The sequence below is a fragment of the Elephas maximus genome, chromosome 16 (assembly GCF_024166365.1).
Source record: "Elephas maximus indicus isolate mEleMax1 chromosome 16, mEleMax1 primary haplotype, whole genome shotgun sequence".
Classification (NCBI taxonomy): Eukaryota; Metazoa; Chordata; class Mammalia; order Proboscidea; family Elephantidae; genus Elephas; species Elephas maximus.
The window spans coordinates 87,295,065-87,309,621 of record NC_064834.1 but is presented as its reverse complement, the minus strand read 5'-3'; positions in this window follow the sequence as shown (position 1 = coordinate 87,309,621).

Sequence of the window (14,557 nt, the reverse complement as noted above, 5' to 3'; positions counted from 1 at the left end):
CCTGGTGGCAGAATGATAGTGATGGGTGGAGAAAGATGGCTGCGGAGCACACGTTCATTGGGGCACCAGCCAAAGCAAAGGCCAGGGCCAGTAGTGGACGTCGTGGAGCTGAATGGCGAGGCAGTGAAGGGCCCAAGGATCCCTCCTGTATGCGGCAAACAGGTCATCCGTGTCCCCACGTCCATAAACCATTGGACTGCTGGGGCCCTGACTGCCAAGATATCAGCCTTGCCTTCGGAGCCTGGCCGCATACGCGGCCTTGCCCCAGAGGCGGGGACATGTAGACAGCAAACATTTGGAAAATGGCGGTGTTTCCTCGATTTCCCTGGCATCGGCCTTTTTGAGCGGCTTGCTTTTTTTCCTGGTAGGATAAGGCCCTGACGGAGAAAGGCAGCATTATGTGTGCAGGAAAGGTGTGTGCTGAGAGGGTGACGACGTTGAGACCATGTTGGGATCTTCAGTCCCAGGAAAGGCCCCTGGCAGGTGTGGGTCAATGTTCTCTACCCATCCCACCCGGCGGGGGGAGGTCTTCAGCATAGAAAGCAGCAGCGGAATTATTCGTCGCCGGAGAGGTTGCGTCTGCCCACAAGCTCCACCTGGCCAGGGTCCGCCCCTACTGTATCGCCCATGTCAAGCAAGAGAAGCTAAGACCTTCCAGAGAGACTACCTGCTATTCTCTCCCCACGGGGAAGCAGTACAGCCAGAAGCCTCCCCCGCTTCATGTCTAGGCTCTCTCTCAGGCCCCTCATACTTGTGATGTGTCTCAGGGGTAGAAGGAAGAGATTTCTCTGAATGAACACATCCAGAGAGGGGCCATAGATGCTGAGGAAGGGCGCCTTGCCTACTGATATGGTAGCGTAAGTGGAAAAGAGGTAGCTGCCTGCTGGCCGAGTGTGTCGAACGTGTCCACATGAGGGGCTGCCTAGTGTGAAGTGATTCCCCGGGTGGCCTCGAATTTGTGGCCCAAAACAGAAGGGGCCGTTGTGTGTCCGTGGGTGAAATGGAGGGCTCTGCGGAACTGGCCGGTTAGGCTGGACCTCTCCTATTGGCTCAGTGTTTGTGACCCGTCCCCGTGAGAAGTTCCGGCCAGCCTTCCGGTGGCCGTCTCCATGGTGATTGGGAAAGAAGCCTTAGGCCCCGCACTCAGCCTTCAGCTGGCCTACCTGGCCTCTTTCCCCTCATCTAGACCGCTGTGTGGATGAAAGAAAGAATGTCGGCCAATGACCACATGTCCTCATTGCCTTTGAAGGATTAGGCTCCTAGCCTGGGCAGAAGACAGCCATCGTCAGCCTGAGCCTAGACACCTAGTGACCTGTGACACTGCAGGCAGTGACAGATGTTCATCTTCATGCTCAAGTATCCGCAGGTGGCGGATTCAGAGTGGTCGGAGAAGAAGTGTCACTAGGGATCACACAGTCACGAGGGCACGGGCCAAAGGTGAGGGAAAATAGCTGAGGTCGTGGAGCTCTAGCAGAGCCAGTCTAGGGCCCAGGCCTCCCTCCTGTACGTGGCAAAGAGGTGATCCATATGCGGCCACGTGCAAACCCTGGACTGCTATGGCCCTGGATGCCCGGATTTCGGCCTTATCCTCGGAGAAGTGCCACACATGCACTGTGCCAGCGGAGGCTGTGGCCCAGCAGAGGGCAAACTCTTGAAGATGGGGGCTTCGGTTGACTTTGCCTGTGCTCTCCTTTGGCTGAGTGACATCGTGTGTTTCCTAGCAGGAGAAGACATTCGTGGAGAGAGGCGGATTCCATGTGTGCAGGCAAAGTGTGTGCTGAGATGATGAGTCGCTGGAGACCAGGGTGGACTCTTCAGACCCAGGATAGGCCTCTGGTAGGTATGTGTCAATGTTTTCTGCCCGTGGCACTCAGCCGGGTATTTGCATACAAAGTTATGAGCGGAATGAGTAGTCTCCGGAGAGGCTGCCACACGTCAGCAAGCTTCACCTGGCCAGGATCAGCCCGTGATGCAGGTCCCCAGTCAATGGCTACTCTCTAGACCTTCCAGATAGACTAGCAGATCTTCTCTACCCATGGGCAAGCAGGAGAGCCAGAGGCCTTCCCCCTTTGCTCTTTCATCTCTAGGCCCTCTGTCAGGCACTCCAAGGTGTCAAGTCACAAGGGGGAGAAGGAAGAGATTTCAGAGAAGGAACACAACCAGAGAGAGGCAAGAGATGCTGAGTGGGGATGCCTTGCGTACTGCTATCCTCAGGAAAGTGGGAAAGAGGTACCTGGCCTGCTCTGCCAATGGCCTGAAGCAGTCCGCACCAGGGGCTCCCTTGTGCCTGCGTAGGCTTTCCCAGGGTGTGCTCAAATCCTGTGGCCACTAGGTGTCATGGGTCACAATGGAGGGCCCTGTGTCATCTGCCTGGCGGGCCAGATCTCTGCCATTGGCTGAGTCTTGTCACCAGGCCCATCATAAGGCCCGCCCACTCTTCCGGTGGGGGGACTGTCTCCATGGTGATGGCCGAGAAGCCTCAGCCCCGCCCACCTGGCCTTGACTTCAGCTACCGGGCCCGCTGACCCTCACTCAGACCTCTGTGTTGATCAAAATGAATGTTCCCCAGTGCCCAGGTGTCAGTCAGCATCTGGGATATAGGAATCGGGATCTTGCCTGGGGCAGAAGGCAGCCTAGGTCAGCTGGTACCTGGAAGTCTGGTGATTTGTGACACTGCTGCCAGTGACAAATGGTGACTCCCACACTCACATATCCCCTGGTGGCAGAATGATAGTGATGGGTGGAGAAAGATGGCTGCGGAGCACACGTTCATTGGGGCACCAGCCAAAGCAAAGGCCAGGGCCAGTAGTGGACGTCGTGGAGCTGAATGGCGAGGCAGTGAAGGGCCCAAGGATCCCTCCTGTATGCGGCAAACAGGTCATCCGTGTCCCCACGTCCATAAACCATTGGACTGCTGGGGCCCTGACTGCCAAGATATCGGCCTTGCCTTCGGAGCCTGGCCGCATACGCGGCCTTGCCCCGGAGGCGGGGACATGTAGACAGCAAACATTTGGAAAATGGCGGTGTTTCCTCGATTTCCCTGGCATCGGCCTTTTTGAGCGGCTTGCTTTTTTTCCTGGTAGGATAAGGCCCTGACGGAGAAAGGCAGCATTATGTGTGCAGGAAAGGTGTGTGCTGAGAGGGTGACGACGTTGAGACCATGTTGGGATCTTCAGTCCCAGGAAAGGCCCCTGGCAGGTGTGGGTCAATGTTCTCTACCCATCCCACCCGGCGGGGGGAGGTCTTCAGCATAGAAAGCAGCAGCGGAATTATTCGTCGCCGGAGAGGTTGCGTCTGCCCACAAGCTCCACCTGGCCAGGGTCCGCCCCTACTGTATCGCCCATGTCAAGCAACAGAAGCTGAGACCTTCCAGAGAGACTACCTGCTATTCTCTCCCCACGGGGAAGCAGTACAGCCAGAAGCCTCCCCCGTTTCATGTCTAGGCTCTCTCTCAGGCCCCTCATACTTGTGATGTGTCTCAGGGGTAGAAGGAAGAGATTTCTCTGAATGAACACATCCAGAGAGGGGCCATAGATGCTGAGGAAGGGCGCCTTGCCTACTGATATGGTAGCGTAAGTGGAAAAGAGGTAGCTGCCTGCTGGCCGAGTGTGTCGAACGTGTCCACATGAGGGGCTGCCTAGTGTGAAGTGATTCCCCGGGTGGCCTCGAATTTGTGGCCCAAAACAGAAGGGGCCGTTGTGTGTCCGTGGGTGAAATGGAGGGCTCTGCGGAACTGGCCGGTTAGGCTGGACCTCTCCTATTGGCTCAGTGTTTGTGACCCGTCCCCGTGAGAAGTTCCGGCCAGCCTTCCGGTGGCCGTCTCCATGGTGATTGGGAAAGAAGCCTTAGGCCCCGCACTCAGCCTTCAGCTGGCCTACCTGGCCTCTTTCCCCTCATCTAGACCGCTGTGTGGATGAAAGAAAGAATGTCGGCCAATGACCGCATGTCCTCATTGCCTTTGAAGGATTAGGCTCCTTGCCTGGGCAGAAGACAGCCATCGTCAGCCTGAGCCTAGACACCTAGTGACCTGTGACACTGCAGGCAGTGACAGATGTTCATCTTCATGCTCAAGTATCCGCAGGTGGCGGATTCAGAGTGGTCGGAGAAGAAGTGTCACTAGGGATCACACAGTCACGAGGGCACGGACCAAAGGTGGGGGAAAATAGCTGAGGTCGTGGAGCTCTAGCAGAGCCAGTCTAGGGCCCAGGCCTCCCTCCTGTACGTGGCAAAGAGGTGATCCATATGCGGCCACGCGCAGACCCTGGACTGCTGGGGCCCTGGATGCCCGGATTTCGGCCTTATCCTCGGAGAAGTGCCACACATGCGCTGTGCCAGCGGAGGCTGTGGCCCAGCAGAGGGCAAACTCTTGAAGATGGGGGCTTCGGTTGACTGTGCCTGTGCTCTCCTTTGGCTGAGTGACATCGTGTGTTTCCTAGCCGGAGAAGGCATTCGTGGAGAGAGGCGGATTCCATGTGTGCAGGCAAAGTGTGTGCTGAGATGATGAGTCGCTGGAGACCAGGGTGGACTCTTCAGACCCAGGATAGGCCTCTGGCAGGTATGTGTCAATGTTTTCTGCCCGTGGCACTCAGCCGGGTATTTGCATAGAATGTTATGAGCGGAATTAGTAGTCTCCGGAGAGGCTGCCACACGTCAGCAAGCTTGACCTGGCCAGGATCAGCCCGTGATGCAGGTCCCCAGTCAATGGCTACTCTCTAGACCTTCCAGATAGACTAGTAGATCTTCTCTACCCATGGGCAAGCAGGAGAGCCAGAGGCCTTCCCCCTTTGCTCTTTCATCTCTAGGCCCTCTGTCAGGCACTCCAAGGTGTCAAGTGACAAGGGGGAGAAGGAAGAGATTTCAGAGAAGGAACACATCCAGAGAGAGGCAAGAGATGCTGAGTGGGGATGCCTTGCGTACTGCTATCCTCAGGAAAGTGGGAAAGAGGTACCTGGCCTGCTCTGCCAATGGCCTGAAGCAGTCCGCACCAGGGGCTCCCTTGTGCCTGCATAGGCTTTCCCAGGGTGTGCTCAAATCCTGTGGCCACTAGGTGTCATGGGTCACAGTGGAGGGCCCTGTGTCATCTGCCTGGCGGGCCAGATCTCTGCCATTGGCTGAGTCTTGTCACCAGGCCCATCATAAGGCCCGCCCACTCTTCCGGTGGGGGGACTGTCTCCATGGTGATGGCCGAGAAGCCTCAGCCCCGCCCACCTGGCCTTGACTTCAGCTACCGGGCCCGCTGACCCTCACTCAGACCTCTGTGTTGATCAAAATGAATGTTCCCCAGTGCCCAGGTGTCAGTCAGCATCTGGGATATAGGAATCGGGATCTTGCCTGGGGCAGAAGGCAGCCTAGGTCAGCTGGTACCTGGAAGTCTGGTGATTTGTGACACTGCTGCCAGTGACAAATGGTGACTCCCACACTCACATATCCCCTGGTGGCAGAATGATAGTGATGGGTGCAGAAAGATGGCTGCGGAGCACACGTTCATTGGGGCACCAGCCAAAGCAAAGGCCAGGGCCAGTAGTGGACGTCGTGGAGCTGAATGGCGAGGCAGTGAAGGGCCCAAGGATCCCTCCTGTATGCGGCAAACAGGTCATCCGTGTCCCCACGTCCATAAACCATTGGACTGCTGGGGCCCTGACTGCCAAGATATCGGCCTTGCCTTCGGAGCCTGGCCGCATACGCGGCCTTGCCCCGGAGGCGGGGACATGTAGACAGCAAACATTTGGAAAATGGCGGTGTTTCCTCGATTTCCCTGGCATCGGCCTTTTTGAGCGGCTTGCTTTTTTTCCTGGTAGGATAAGGCCCTGACGGAGAAAGGCAGCATTATGTGTGCAGGAAAGGTGTGTGCTGAGAGGGTGACGACGTTGAGACCATGTTGGGATCTTCAGTCCCAGGAAAGGCCCCTGGCCAGTGTGGGTCAATGTTCTCTACCCATCCCACCCGGCGGGGGGAGGTCTTCAGCATAGAAAGCAGCAGCGGAATTATTCGTCGCCGGAGAGGTTGCGTCTGCCCACAAGCTCCACCTGGCCAGGGTCCGCCCCTACTGTATCGCCCATGTCAAGCAAGAGAAGCTAAGACCTTCCAGAGAGACTACCTGCTATTCTCTCCCCACGGGGAAGCAGTACAGCCAGAAGCCTCCCCCGCTTCATGTCTAGGCTCTCTCTCAGGCCCCTCATACTTGTGATGTGTCTCAGGGGTAGAAGGAAGAGATTTCTCTGAATGAACACATCCAGAGAGGGGCCATAGATGCTGAGGAAGGGCGCCTTGCCTACTGATATGGTAGCGTAAGTGGAAAAGAGGTAGCTGCCTGCTGGCCGAGTGTGTCGAACGTGTCCACATGAGGGGCTGCCTAGTGTGAAGTGATTCCCCGGGTGGCCTCGAATTTGTGGCCCAAAACAGAAGGGGCCGTTGTGTGTCCGTGGGTGAAATGGAGGGCTCTGCGGAACTGGCCGGTTAGGCTGGACCTCTCCTATTGGCTCAGTGTTTGTGACCCGTCCCCGTGAGAAGTTCCGGCCAGCCTTCCGGTGGCCGTCTCCATGGTGATTGGGAAAGAAGCCTTAGGCCCCGCACTCAGCCTTCAGCTGGCCTACCTGGCCTCTTTCCCCTCATCTAGACCGCTGTGTGGATGAAAGAAAGAATGTCGGCCAATGACCACATGTCCTCATTGCCTTTGAAGGATTAGGCTCCTAGCCTGGGCAGAAGACAGCCATCGTCAGCCTGAGCCTAGACACCTAGTGACCTGTGACACTGCAGGCAGTGACAGATGTTCATCTTCATGCTCAAGTATCCGCAGGTGGCGGATTCAGAGTGGTCGGAGAAGAAGTGTCACTAGGGATCACACAGTCACGAGGGCACGGGCCAAAGGTGAGGGAAAATAGCTGAGGTCGTGGAGCTCTAGCAGAGCCAGTCTAGGGCCCAGGCCTCCCTCCTGTACGTGGCAAAGAGGTGATCCATATGCGGCCACGCGCAGACCCTGGACTGCTATGGCCCTGGATGCCCGGATTTCGGCCTTATCCTCGGAGAAGTGCCACACATGCACTGTGCCAGCGGAGGCTGTGGCCCAGCAGAGGGCAAACTCTTGAAGATGGGGGCTTCGGTTGACTTTGCCTGTGCTCTCCTTTGGCTGAGTGACATCGTGTGTTTCCTAGCAGGAGAAGACATTCGTGGAGAGAGGCGGATTCCATGTGTGCAGGCAAAGTGTGTGCTGAGATGATGAGTCGCTGGAGACCAGGGTGGACTCTTCAGACCCAGGATAGGCCTCTGGTAGGTATGTGTCAATGTTTTCTGCCCGTGGCACTCAGCCGGGTATTTGCATACAAAGTTATGAGCGGAATGAGTAGTCTCCGGAGAGGCTGCCACACGTCAGCAAGCTTCACCTGGCCAGGATCAGCCCGTGATGCAGGTCCCCAGTCAATGGCTACTCTCTAGACCTTCCAGATAGACTAGCAGATCTTCTCTACCCATGGGCAAGCAGGAGAGCCAGAGGCCTTCCCCCTTTGCTCTTTCATCTCTAGGCCCTCTGTCAGGCACTCCAAGGTGTCAAGTGACAAGGGGGAGAAGGAAGAGATTTCAGAGAAGGAACACATCCAGAGAGAGGCAAGAGATGCTGAGTGGGGATGCCTTGCGTACTGCTATCCTCAGGAAAGTGGGAAAGAGGTACCTGGCCTGCTCTGCCAATGGCCTGAAGCAGTCCGCACCAGGGGCTCCCTTGTGCCTGCGTAGGCTTTCCCAGGGTGTGCTCAAATCCTGTGGCCACTAGGTGTCATGGGTCACAATGGAGGGCCCTGTGTCATCTGCCTGGCGGGCCAGATCTCTGCCATTGGCTGAGTCTTGTCACCAGGCCCATCATAAGGCCCGCCCACTCTTCCGGTGGGGGGACTGTCTCCATGGTGATGGCCGAGAAGCCTCAGCCCCGCCCACCTGGCCTTGACTTCAGCTACCGGGCCCGCTGACCCTCACTCAGACCTCTGTGTTGATCAAAATGAATGTTCCCCAGTGCCCAGGTGTCAGTCAGCATCTGGGATATAGGAATCGGGATCTTGCCTGGGGCAGAAGGCAGCCTAGGTCAGCTGGTACCTGGAAGTCTGGTGGTTTGTGACACTGCTGCCAGTGACAAATGGTGACTCCCACACTCACATATCCCCTGGTGGCAGAATGATAGTGATGGGTGGAGAAAGATGGCTGCGGAGCACACGTTCATTGGGGCACCAGCCAAAGCAAAGGCCAGGGCCAGTAGTGGACGTCGTGGAGCTGAATGGCGAGGCAGTGAAGGGCCCAAGGATCCCTCCTGTATGCGGCAAACAGGTCATCCGTGTCCCCACGTCCATAAACCATTGGACTGCTGGGGCCCTGACTGCCAAGATATCAGCCTTGCCTTCGGAGCCTGGCCGCATACGCGGCCTTGCCCCAGAGGCGGGGACATGTAGACAGCAAACATTTGGAAAATGGCGGTGTTTCCTCGATTTCCCTGGCATCGGCCTTTTTGAGCGGCTTGCTTTTTTTCCTGGTAGGATAAGGCCCTGACGGAGAAAGGCAGCATTATGTGTGCAGGAAAGGTGTGTGCTGAGAGGGTGACGACGTTGAGACCATGTTGGGATCTTCAGTCCCAGGAAAGGCCCCTGGCAGGTGTGGGTCAATGTTCTCTACCCATCCCACCCGGCGGGGGGAGGTCTTCAGCATAGAAAGCAGCAGCGGAATTATTCGTCGCCGGAGAGGTTGCGTCTGCCCACAAGCTCCACCTGGCCAGGGTCCGCCCCTACTGTATCGCCCATGTCAAGCAAGAGAAGCTAAGACCTTCCAGAGAGACTACCTGCTATTCTCTCCCCACGGGGAAGCAGTACAGCCAGAAGCCTCCCCCGCTTCATGTCTAGGCTCTCTCTCAGGCCCCTCATACTTGTGATGTGTCTCAGGGGTAGAAGGAAGAGATTTCTCTGAATGAACACATCCAGAGAGGGGCCATAGATGCTGAGGAAGGGCGCCTTGCCTACTGATATGGTAGCGTAAGTGGAAAAGAGGTAGCTGCCTGCTGGCCGAGTGTGTCGAACGTGTCCACATGAGGGGCTGCCTAGTGTGAAGTGATTCCCCGGGTGGCCTCGAATTTGTGGCCCAAAACAGAAGGGGCCGTTGTGTGTCCGTGGGTGAAATGGAGGGCTCTGCGGAACTGGCCGGTTAGGCTGGACCTCTCCTATTGGCTCAGTGTTTGTGACCCGTCCCCGTGAGAAGTTCCGGCCAGCCTTCCGGTGGCCGTCTCCATGGTGATTGGGAAAGAAGCCTTAGGCCCCGCACTCAGCCTTCAGCTGGCCTACCTGGCCTCTTTCCCCTCATCTAGACCGCTGTGTGGATGAAAGAAAGAATGTCGGCCAATGACCACATGTCCTCATTGCCTTTGAAGGATTAGGCTCCTAGCCTGGGCAGAAGACAGCCATCGTCAGCCTGAGCCTAGACACCTAGTGACCTGTGACACTGCAGGCAGTGACAGATGTTCATCTTCATGCTCAAGTATCCGCAGGTGGCGGATTCAGAGTGGTCGGAGAAGAAGTGTCACTAGGGATCACACAGTCACGAGGGCACGGGCCAAAGGTGAGGGAAAATAGCTGAGGTCGTGGAGCTCTAGCAGAGCCAGTCTAGGGCCCAGGCCTCCCTCCTGTACGTGGCAAAGAGGTGATCCATATGCGGCCACGTGCAAACCCTGGACTGCTATGGCCCTGGATGCCCGGATTTCGGCCTTATCCTCGGAGAAGTGCCACACATGCACTGTGCCAGCGGAGGCTGTGGCCCAGCAGAGGGCAAACTCTTGAAGATGGGGGCTTCGGTTGACTTTGCCTGTGCTCTCCTTTGGCTGAGTGACATCGTGTGTTTCCTAGCAGGAGAAGACATTCGTGGAGAGAGGCGGATTCCATGTGTGCAGGCAAAGTGTGTGCTGAGATGATGAGTCGCTGGAGACCAGGGTGGACTCTTCAGACCCAGGATAGGCCTCTGGTAGGTATGTGTCAATGTTTTCTGCCCGTGGCACTCAGCCGGGTATTTGCATACAAAGTTATGAGCGGAATGAGTAGTCTCCGGAGAGGCTGCCACACGTCAGCAAGCTTCACCTGGCCAGGATCAGCCCGTGATGCAGGTCCCCAGTCAATGGCTACTCTCTAGACCTTCCAGATAGACTAGCAGATCTTCTCTACCCATGGGCAAGCAGGAGAGCCAGAGGCCTTCCCCCTTTGCTCTTTCATCTCTAGGCCCTCTGTCAGGCACTCCAAGGTGTCAAGTCACAAGGGGGAGAAGGAAGAGATTTCAGAGAAGGAACACAACCAGAGAGAGGCAAGAGATGCTGAGTGGGGATGCCTTGCGTACTGCTATCCTCAGGAAAGTGGGAAAGAGGTACCTGGCCTGCTCTGCCAATGGCCTGAAGCAGTCCGCACCAGGGGCTCCCTTGTGCCTGCGTAGGCTTTCCCAGGGTGTGCTCAAATCCTGTGGCCACTAGGTGTCATGGGTCACAATGGAGGGCCCTGTGTCATCTGCCTGGCGGGCCAGATCTCTGCCATTGGCTGAGTCTTGTCACCAGGCCCATCATAAGGCCCGCCCACTCTTCCGGTGGGGGGACTGTCTCCATGGTGATGGCCGAGAAGCCTCAGCCCCGCCCACCTGGCCTTGACTTCAGCTACCGGGCCCGCTGACCCTCACTCAGACCTCTGTGTTGATCAAAATGAATGTTCCCCAGTGCCCAGGTGTCAGTCAGCATCTGGGATATAGGAATCGGGATCTTGCCTGGGGCAGAAGGCAGCCTAGGTCAGCTGGTACCTGGAAGTCTGGTGATTTGTGACACTGCTGCCAGTGACAAATGGTGACTCCCACACTCACATATCCCCTGGTGGCAGAATGATAGTGATGGGTGGAGAAAGATGGCTGCGGAGCACACGTTCATTGGGGCACCAGCCAAAGCAAAGGCCAGGGCCAGTAGTGGACGTCGTGGAGCTGAATGGCGAGGCAGTGAAGGGCCCAAGGATCCCTCCTGTATGCGGCAAACAGGTCATCCGTGTCCCCACGTCCATAAACCATTGGACTGCTGGGGCCCTGACTGCCAAGATATCGGCCTTGCCTTCGGAGCCTGGCCGCATACGCGGCCTTGCCCCGGAGGCGGGGACATGTAGACAGCAAACATTTGGAAAATGGCGGTGTTTCCTCGATTTCCCTGGCATCGGCCTTTTTGAGCGGCTTGCTTTTTTTCCTGGTAGGATAAGGCCCTGACGGAGAAAGGCAGCATTATGTGTGCAGGAAAGGTGTGTGCTGAGAGGGTGACGACGTTGAGACCATGTTGGGATCTTCAGTCCCAGGAAAGGCCCCTGGCAGGTGTGGGTCAATGTTCTCTACCCATCCCACCCGGCGGGGGGAGGTCTTCAGCATAGAAAGCAGCAGCGGAATTATTCGTCGCCGGAGAGGTTGCGTCTGCCCACAAGCTCCACCTGGCCAGGGTCCGCCCCTACTGTATCGCCCATGTCAAGCAACAGAAGCTGAGACCTTCCAGAGAGACTACCTGCTATTCTCTCCCCACGGGGAAGCAGTACAGCCAGAAGCCTCCCCCGTTTCATGTCTAGGCTCTCTCTCAGGCCCCTCATACTTGTGATGTGTCTCAGGGGTAGAAGGAAGAGATTTCTCTGAATGAACACATCCAGAGAGGGGCCATAGATGCTGAGGAAGGGCGCCTTGCCTACTGATATGGTAGCGTAAGTGGAAAAGAGGTAGCTGCCTGCTGGCCGAGTGTGTCGAACGTGTCCACATGAGGGGCTGCCTAGTGTGAAGTGATTCCCCGGGTGGCCTCGAATTTGTGGCCCAAAACAGAAGGGGCCGTTGTGTGTCCGTGGGTGAAATGGAGGGCTCTGCGGAACTGGCCGGTTAGGCTGGACCTCTCCTATTGGCTCAGTGTTTGTGACCCGTCCCCGTGAGAAGTTCCGGCCAGCCTTCCGGTGGCCGTCTCCATGGTGATTGGGAAAGAAGCCTTAGGCCCCGCACTCAGCCTTCAGCTGGCCTACCTGGCCTCTTTCCCCTCATCTAGACCGCTGTGTGGATGAAAGAAAGAATGTCGGCCAATGACCGCATGTCCTCATTGCCTTTGAAGGATTAGGCTCCTTGCCTGGGCAGAAGACAGCCATCGTCAGCCTGAGCCTAGACACCTAGTGACCTGTGACACTGCAGGCAGTGACAGATGTTCATCTTCATGCTCAAGTATCCGCAGGTGGCGGATTCAGAGTGGTCGGAGAAGAAGTGTCACTAGGGATCACACAGTCACGAGGGCACGGACCAAAGGTGGGGGAAAATAGCTGAGGTCGTGGAGCTCTAGCAGAGCCAGTCTAGGGCCCAGGCCTCCCTCCTGTACGTGGCAAAGAGGTGATCCATATGCGGCCACGCGCAGACCCTGGACTGCTGGGGCCCTGGATGCCCGGATTTCGGCCTTATCCTCGGAGAAGTGCCACACATGCGCTGTGCCAGCGGAGGCTGTGGCCCAGCAGAGGGCAAACTCTTGAAGATGGGGGCTTCGGTTGACTGTGCCTGTGCTCTCCTTTGGCTGAGTGACATCGTGTGTTTCCTAGCCGGAGAAGGCATTCGTGGAGAGAGGCGGATTCCATGTGTGCAGGCAAAGTGTGTGCTGAGATGATGAGTCGCTGGAGACCAGGGTGGACTCTTCAGACCCAGGATAGGCCTCTGGCAGGTATGTGTCAATGTTTTCTGCCCGTGGCACTCAGCCGGGTATTTGCATAGAATGTTATGAGCGGAATTAGTAGTCTCCGGAGAGGCTGCCACACGTCAGCAAGCTTGACCTGGCCAGGATCAGCCCGTGATGCAGGTCCCCAGTCAATGGCTACTCTCTAGACCTTCCAGATAGACTAGTAGATCTTCTCTACCCATGGGCAAGCAGGAGAGCCAGAGGCCTTCCCCCTTTGCTCTTTCATCTCTAGGCCCTCTGTCAGGCACTCCAAGGTGTCAAGTGACAAGGGGGAGAAGGAAGAGATTTCAGAGAAGGAACACATCCAGAGAGAGGCAAGAGATGCTGAGTGGGGATGCCTTGCGTACTGCTATCCTCAGGAAAGTGGGAAAGAGGTACCTGGCCTGCTCTGCCAATGGCCTGAAGCAGTCCGCACCAGGGGCTCCCTTGTGCCTGCATAGGCTTTCCCAGGGTGTGCTCAAATCCTGTGGCCACTAGGTGTCATGGGTCACAGTGGAGGGCCCTGTGTCATCTGCCTGGCGGGCCAGATCTCTGCCATTGGCTGAGTCTTGTCACCAGGCCCATCATAAGGCCCGCCCACTCTTCCGGTGGGGGGACTGTCTCCATGGTGATGGCCGAGAAGCCTCAGCCCCGCCCACCTGGCCTTGACTTCAGCTACCGGGCCCGCTGACCCTCACTCAGACCTCTGTGTTGATCAAAATGAATGTTCCCCAGTGCCCAGGTGTCAGTCAGCATCTGGGATATAGGAATCGGGATCTTGCCTGGGGCAGAAGGCAGCCTAGGTCAGCTGGTACCTGGAAGTCTGGTGATTTGTGACACTGCTGCCAGTGACAAATGGTGACTCCCACACTCACATATCCCCTGGTGGCAGAATGATAGTGATGGGTGCAGAAAGATGGCTGCGGAGCACACGTTCATTGGGGCACCAGCCAAAGCAAAGGCCAGGGCCAGTAGTGGACGTCGTGGAGCTGAATGGCGAGGCAGTGAAGGGCCCAAGGATCCCTCCTGTATGCGGCAAACAGGTCATCCGTGTCCCCACGTCCATAAACCATTGGACTGCTGGGGCCCTGACTGCCAAGATATCGGCCTTGCCTTCGGAGCCTGGCCGCATACGCGGCCTTGCCCCGGAGGCGGGGACATGTAGACAGCAAACATTTGGAAAATGGCGGTGTTTCCTCGATTTCCCTGGCATCGGCCTTTTTGAGCGGCTTGCTTTTTTTCCTGGTAGGATAAGGCCCTGACGGAGAAAGGCAGCATTATGTGTGCAGGAAAGGTGTGTGCTGAGAGGGTGACGACGTTGAGACCATGTTGGGATCTTCAGTCCCAGGAAAGGCCCCTGGCCAGTGTGGGTCAATGTTCTCTACCCATCCCACCCGGCGGGGGGAGGTCTTCAGCATAGAAAGCAGCAGCGGAATTATTCGTCGCCGGAGAGGTTGCGTCTGCCCACAAGCTCCACCTGGCCAGGGTCCGCCCCTACTGTATCGCCCATGTCAAGCAACAGAAGCTAAGACCTTCCAGAGAGACTACCTGCTATTCTCTCCCCACGGGGAAGCAGTACAGCCAGAAGCCTCCCCCGCTTCATGTCTAGGCTCTCTCTCAGGCCCCTCATACTTGTGATGTGTCTCAGGGGTAGAAGGAAGAGATTTCTCTGAATGAACACATCCAGAGAGGGGCCATAGATGCTGAGGAAGGGCGCCTTGCCTACTGATATGGTAGCGTAAGTGGAAAAGAGGTAGCTGCCTGCTGGCCGAGTGTGTCGAACGTGTCCACATGAGGGGCTGCCTAGTGTGAAGTGATTCCCCGGGTGGCCTCGAATTTGTGGCCCAAAACAGAAGGGGCCGT